The sequence below is a fragment of the Hemitrygon akajei genome, chromosome 15 (assembly GCF_048418815.1).
Source record: "Hemitrygon akajei chromosome 15, sHemAka1.3, whole genome shotgun sequence".
Classification (NCBI taxonomy): Eukaryota; Metazoa; Chordata; class Chondrichthyes; order Myliobatiformes; family Dasyatidae; genus Hemitrygon; species Hemitrygon akajei.
Window position 1 is genome coordinate 6,974,499 of NC_133138.1, and position 6,870 is coordinate 6,981,368.

Genomic DNA, 6,870 nt, shown 5'->3' on the forward strand with positions numbered 1-6,870 from the left:
ACAGGTTGGTGGGTTAACTGGTCATTGTAACTTGGTTATATCCGTTGCTGGGTGGCACAGCTTGAAGGGTCTATTGCACTCCATATCTCAATAAATAAATAAAAATACATAAGATACCTCCTCACCTCATTCAGACCACCATGCTAAAACCAGGTGGTATGTAATAAGTTATTGAGGGTAACTCTTGCTTCCTCAGTTCTCGGTCGCCAGCCTTTCTATTGGACAAGGGAGTCACGTTGGGAGGGAGGGAAAGATGTGCTTGGTAGTGGGATCCCGTTGGAGGTGGCAGAAGTTACAGAGAATTATACATTGGACCCGAAGGCTGGTGGGGTGGTAGGTGAGGACAAGGGGAACCCTATCCCGAGTAGGGTGGTGGGCGGATGGGGTGAGGGCAGATGTGCGGGAAATGGGAGAGATGCGTTTGAGAGCAGAGTTGATGGTGGAAGAAGGGAAGCCCCTTTGTTTAAAAAAGGAAGACATCTCCTTCGTCCTGGAATGAAAAGCCTCATCCTGAGAGCAGATGCGGCGGAGACGGAGGAATTGTGAGAAGGGGATAGCATTTTTGCAAGAGACAGAGTGGGAAGAGGAATAGTCCAGGTAGTTGTGAGAGTCTATAGGCTTATAGCAGATGTCAGTAGATAAACCGTCTCCAGAGATGGAGACAGAAAGATCAAGAAAGGGGAGGGAGGTGTCGGAAATGGACCAGGTAAATTTGAGGGCAGGGTGAAAATTGGAGGCAAAGTTAATGAAGTCAACGAGCTCAGCATGCATGCAGGAGGCAGCGCCAATGTTTGATTTTTTTTACATAGATTACGGTAGGTCCACCATATGACTAATGAAACTCCTCATCAGTTCTAAATAGATGTCCCTCGATTCTGAGGCTGTGCCTCCCGGTTCTAGACTCCCCCGCTATAGGAGACATCCTTTCCACATCCTCTGTATCTAGGATCTAGGTTCAAAGAGATCCCTCCTCAGTCATCTAAACTCCAGTCAGCATAGGCCCAGTCATCAAACACGCCTCATACTTCAACCCTTTCATTCCTGGAATCACTAGGCAAGTTAACTATTACGTACAACATAGAACAGTACAGCGCAGGCCCTTCGGCCCACAATGTTGTGCCACCTTTTAACATACTCCAAGATTAATCTAACCCTTTTCTCCCACATAGCCCTGCTTTTTTCTACCATCCATTTGCCTATCTAAGAGTTTCTTAAATATCCCGAATGTATCTGCCTCTACCACCACCCCGGCAATGTGTTGCACACACCCGCCGCTCTGTGTAAAATACCCACCTCTGACATCCACCCTACACTTTCCACCAATCACCTAAAATTATGCCCTTTTGTATCTGCCATTCCCGTCCTGAGACTGAATACAATAATCCAAGTGTGCTTATTCTATAGATACGATTCCATATGCCTCAGGTGCCGTCGTCCATATGTTGTGCCCTGTGCAGAGTGACACCCCCCCCCCCCCCACATTCATGTCATCATGAGCCTTGTCATATGACATGGGTGAGCATGGTCCAGGACCATGGTTGTCCTTGGCAAATTTTTCTACAGAAGTGGTTTGCCATTGCCTTCTTCTGGGCAGTGTCTTTACAAGATGGGTGACACCAGTCATTATCAAAACTCTTCAGAGATTGTCTGCCTGGTGTCAGTGGTCACATAACCGGGACTTGTGATGTGCACCGGCTGCTCTGATAGCTTCACGTGACCCTAATCGGGGGGAGGGGCTAAACAGGGGCTACACCTCGCCCAAGGGCGACCCCCAGGCCAGCAGAGGGAAGCAGCACCTTACACCTCCTTTGGTAGAGACGCATCACCATCCCATCACCCAACAGCTATAATATTTAATTTTAAAAGTCCATAAAAACAGGTTTTATGCCTCATCCTTGACTTCCAATGATCCTTTGAATCAGAAAAGCACCAGAATCCAACAAGGACTACCTCTACTCACATCGGGGGGCAATGAAGATTCCTGAACGGACAATGAACTCATGAACGCTACCTCGCTATTTTTGTTCTCTTTTTACACAACTTATTTAATTAATGTTTTTATATACAACTGTTCCAGTTAATTGGGCCATTGGTTAATTGAGGAAGCAGCTTACTTGGGACAACTCGCAAAGAACAAAAACAAATGAAAAGAACAGCTGGGAGACCCTTCGTTTATTTGGGACACGATGCCACTTAATTGGGACAGGAGGCTAGTGCCAAACAGTTCCTAACTAGCATTACTCATGTGCACTTGTGTGACCACCTACACTGTTCCTAGGGAAGTTTTTCAAACATCACTTGTGTTTGTTTGTGTTCAAAAAGCAGTGATTTTTGTCACTGATGGTTGGTGAGAAATAAGTGGTAAGGCAATTCAGAACTGTTTTTCTAACTGCAGTTTCAAGCATTCAGACTGGTAGATGCCAGAAACAGCCAGGAACGAAAATGAAAACAATTTCACTACTTCAACAAATCAGGCTCTACGAAGAATTTGAAGGTATCAACAATCATCTTAAATGTTACGATAAAAATGAAGATTTGGAGATTAATAGTAGTTTGCACTTTTTATATCTTTATAACTATTTCCATGAAACTGACTATTTGGCCAGCCACTTAATTGGGCCAAAATGTACCGGTCACAATGTGTCCCAATTAACCAGAATCCACTGTATATCTTATTGTAGTTTATCGTACTTTTTATGTATCACATGGTGTTGCTGTTGCAAAACAACAAATTTCACGAAATATGTGAGTGACAGTAAACCTGACTGTGATACCGAAACCAAGGGGATGGGTGGGCTTTCAGCTGGTGACAGGTATTACCTCCGCTTTTGAGCAGTTAGCCAGAATCTGAACATGCTAGGATCAACTTCCACTCAAGTTTGGACCCTTCAACAACACCGACAATCCACAACAAGGGAGAGACTGAAACTACGGGGGGGGGGGGGGGTAAACCTTTCCCCTACACCCCCCCCACACACAGAGTCAAGTCAGCTTTACTGCCATTTAACTACATACATGTAGTTATTGTCATGTATGTAATGCCTATAATCATACAATGCATATAGAAACACGGCGTTTCTTCGAACCAGGGCGTAAAGCACGGATGTACGCAAAACACACATTCCACACAATCACTTATGCAGGTAAAGATAAAATCTACAGATGAATCACACATAAATAATAAAGTTCAATAAGATTAACTATTGTAAGGCGCAGAACAGATTAACCGGTGACACTTCGAATGTGATGTGGCAGAGAATTCACGCCTAATGGCCTGAGGGAAGTAACTGTTTCCAATCCTGACTGTTCTCATCTTTAGGCATCAGAGTCTCCTGCCTGATGGTAGGAAGTCAAAGAGGATGCTGGATGGATGGGTGAGACCTTTAATAATACTAAGGGCCCTGAGTATGCAGCGCTCCTGACAAATGTCCCTGGTGGACGGTAGGGAGACTCCTATGATGCTCTCAGCCATTCTCACAGTCCTTTGTAGGGACTTCCGGTCTGATGCTCGACTGCTTCCATACCAGATGGAGATGCAACTTGTCAGAGGACGGTGGGTACACGTAGCGAGCTGGCAGAGGAAGGGTTTTTGAGGGGGGGGGGGGTGGCACCACAGTAGCATAGCAGCTGGTGGGATGACATGACAGTTCAGGAGCTCAGAGTTCAATTCTGGCGCTGTCCATAAGGAGCTAGAACGTCCTCCCAGTAGAATGCGTGCATTTCCTCAGGTGCTCCCATTTCCCTTTCCCAATTCAAGGATTACTGGTTAGTAGGTTAATTGGTCATTGTAAATTGTCCTGTGATTAGGCTAGGGTTAAATCGGTGGCCTACTGGGCTGGAAGAGAACAGTATCTCTAACTAAACTACATCTAGAAGACATTTAGAGAGCTACAGGGACAGGAAATGTTCAGAGAGACTTGGACCAAGTACAGTCATATGATCAGTATGGATGAGTTGGGCCGAAGGCTCTATAACTCTATAAACATCCTAAACTCCCTCCCCAGCAGCACCGTAGGTGGACCTTTACCATAGCTTTGAAGAGCTGACAGAGGCATCAGTTCCAAGGTATCTCAAAACCACACTCCAGGCCAATGAGGATATTGAACTTGAGGTGCAGTTAGTAAGTGCTGCTTGTCAACTGAATTGACTGATCCAGGCCCCGCCTGCCCCTCAGCTCTGAAAGGTCCCATTGGGGGGAAATCGAGGGAGTTCACACACAGACACAATGTTGCAGGAACCCAGGTCCGGCAGCACCTCTGGAATGGAACAAACAGTTGACGTCTTGGGCCAAAACCCTTCTTCAGGACCGGAAAGGAAGGGGGAAGAGGCCAGAAAAAGAAGGTGGGGGGAGTGGAAAGAGATATGTGAGACCAGGTGGAGAGGGGGAGGGGAAGTGAGAAGCTGAGAGGTGATAGGTGGAAGAGATAAAGGTCTGAAGAAGGAGGAAGCTGATTGGAGAGAATAGACCATGGGAGAAAGGGAAGGAGGAGGGGCATCAGAGGGTGGTGCTGGACAGGTGAGGAGAGGGGATCCGGAATGCGGAAGGGAGGGGGAAGATTACCAGAGGTTTGACAAATGTAATGTTCATGTCATCCTCCCAGTGGGAAGGAATTCTCCCCCCAGTTTCCTGGCCAACAGTTATCTCTCAACCACTGATCACCAATCAACTCTGTTTGTGGGATCCTACTCTGCGAGTACTGCCTTCCACCACATCACAACAAAGAGGAAAGGCCACTCTGAGGTTTTAGAAATGCAAATCCACTCAGAACATTTAACTCTTTCCTCCACCGTACCTTTCACTAGATGATTCTGTTGCAATCACCAAGTTTAAAATAGCTTCTTCTCCTCCACTCTCAATGAACACTACCTCACAATGTTTCACTTTCTTTTTGCACTATTTAATATACGTCTTACTGTAATCTATAGGTTTTTAAATATTTTATGTAATGTTGCTGCAAAACAACAGATTTCACATCTGCCAGTTGTGATTCTGATTCAGAGTCCAGGTCTCACCTGCCGATCTCCCATGTTGTGACAAGTTAGATTTCCTTCAGCCTACCAACATCTCCTCTGCCCTTTCCTCTGAAATTCCTTTCCTAATCCCTCCTTCTCCTCTCCCACTTTCCTAACTCTGTAAGATATTAAAATAAAATTCCCTCTGCAACCAAGAACCAAAACAAGATACCCTAGAGACCATCTCGAGGGGAGGGCAGCAAGCATCCCAGAGTAACACACACACACACACACAGCTGGAGGAACTCAGAAATCAGGCAGCATCTATGGAGCAGCTAACCTCAACTGTAAGGGACCAAAACCTCTTCACCAGAATGTTGAATTGAGATGTTAAGCCTTTGATCCAGTTGACCGCGCCTGTCAAGTCCTGTTTCGGAGCCCGAGGGGGTGTGGGAAGGGAAGAGAGGGTGGAGATTCTTCTTGCATTCCCTAAATCGCTGGACATTCTTCAGTCCTCCGGGATCATCTCACGGACTCTCTCCACCCTCCGGGATCCCCGTCCCCTGCTCAGTCGGGGTTTGATATTTCGTGATATCTTGGACCCAACGTTGGAACTATACGAAAGGGTGGGCAATCAACAAGGCATTCGGCCCGTCTAGCTGGTGTACGCACAAACACACATACATTGCATTGCACGGCCAAAGGACGCCCAGCGGCGGTACAATGCCCAGCCCTGGCATCTTCGCCAACCTTCTCCTTACCTCCTCCTCCCCTCAAGCCAACCCCATACCGTACCTGGCTCCTTTCCGATGCTCCGGCTGCCTGGCGATGCGGACCGAGTAGGGCCAGTCCTACGGGAGCCGGCGCCTGCGCACTCTCACCCAGGGAATCCCCCCACCTTGGCACGCGCTTCCTCGTCGACGTCAAACCGTGGTGATTGGCAGGCCGAGTCCACCAATGAGAGTGAAACCCCAGGGGGCGAGGAGGCGGGCCCTCCGCGTTTAAAAGTCAGTTTCCGGGTTTTATATAATTAATAACAAAATACTAAGGAATAAAAGGAAAATGTTTGCAAAAGCATCTGCTTTTAAGAAATTGAGACAATAGTATAATACAATTACAAGTGACTCTTCAAAACAGCCTCACTCTACGTGTTGTATAATTTACAAGGCAATTTCAAACAAAAGCTTTTCGCAATTATTTTTTCCAGTTCATTCCAGAGTGGGAAACCAAAACTGACCTCAGTTAGCAGGCTGTGATGTAATGACTTGCACGAATGAAATCGCTCTTCAATACTTTGTCACTGATTGCAAAGAATTTCCTCGCATTGAGGTAAATCACCCTCTTCCTTTCCCCCTCCGCTTTTTTGTTTTACGCAACGCTGGTCGGCGAGGGTTATGAAAAGCGCCCGAGATATCTTTCTCACAACTTCCTGCCGACTGCAAGAGTTTCCGCAGAAACATTTCGAAACAAAGAAGGCGAAGGAAACTATTTCATAACTGGTCGAATTACAAATGTTCTCTTCGAGAATAAAAAAAACCTTTTGTCCTCCCAACCCCTCCCCCCCGCGAAACACCTGCAGTTATGGCGCTGCGTATTTTTTCCTCGGCTTCACGATGACTCTTCATCTCATGTTCTCCATATTAATTGTTTATTTTTTTTCTCTCAGCTCAAGTTGGTGAAACCTGAGGTACGCGCATAGCCAAACACACTAATTTCTCAATTGCTAGGAACCTTCTAGTGGTGTGTAGTATAGCGGCTTTCTGGAGATAGAGATAAATATTACTGTGTAGGCCGAATTATTTAATGCTATTGTGCGGATATTACTATCGGGACAATATATACCCTGTTCATGTTCCAAAATCTTTCAATTTCCTCTTTTAATTTAGCATATTTCTGGTGTTTTTCAGTTAGTGATTT

General features: G+C 46.1%; 1 protein-coding gene across 4 annotated transcripts in view; it reads right to left on the reverse strand.

The window, feature by feature from the left end:
• tnip1 (TNFAIP3 interacting protein 1) overlaps positions 1 to 6,373 on the reverse strand; it is a 108,188-nt gene extending 101,815 nt beyond the window's left edge. For 3 of the 4 annotated variants that reach the window (XM_073067113.1, XM_073067114.1, XM_073067110.1), the window contains exon 1: positions 5,749 to 5,893. The gene's annotated coding sequence lies outside the window, so the exon portion shown is untranslated. Of the gene's footprint in view, positions 1 to 5,748; positions 5,894 to 6,190 lie in introns of those variants that run through there. The other variant, XM_073067111.1, reaches the window with a different exon arrangement.
• Positions 6,374 to 6,870: the final 497 nt, after the last annotated feature.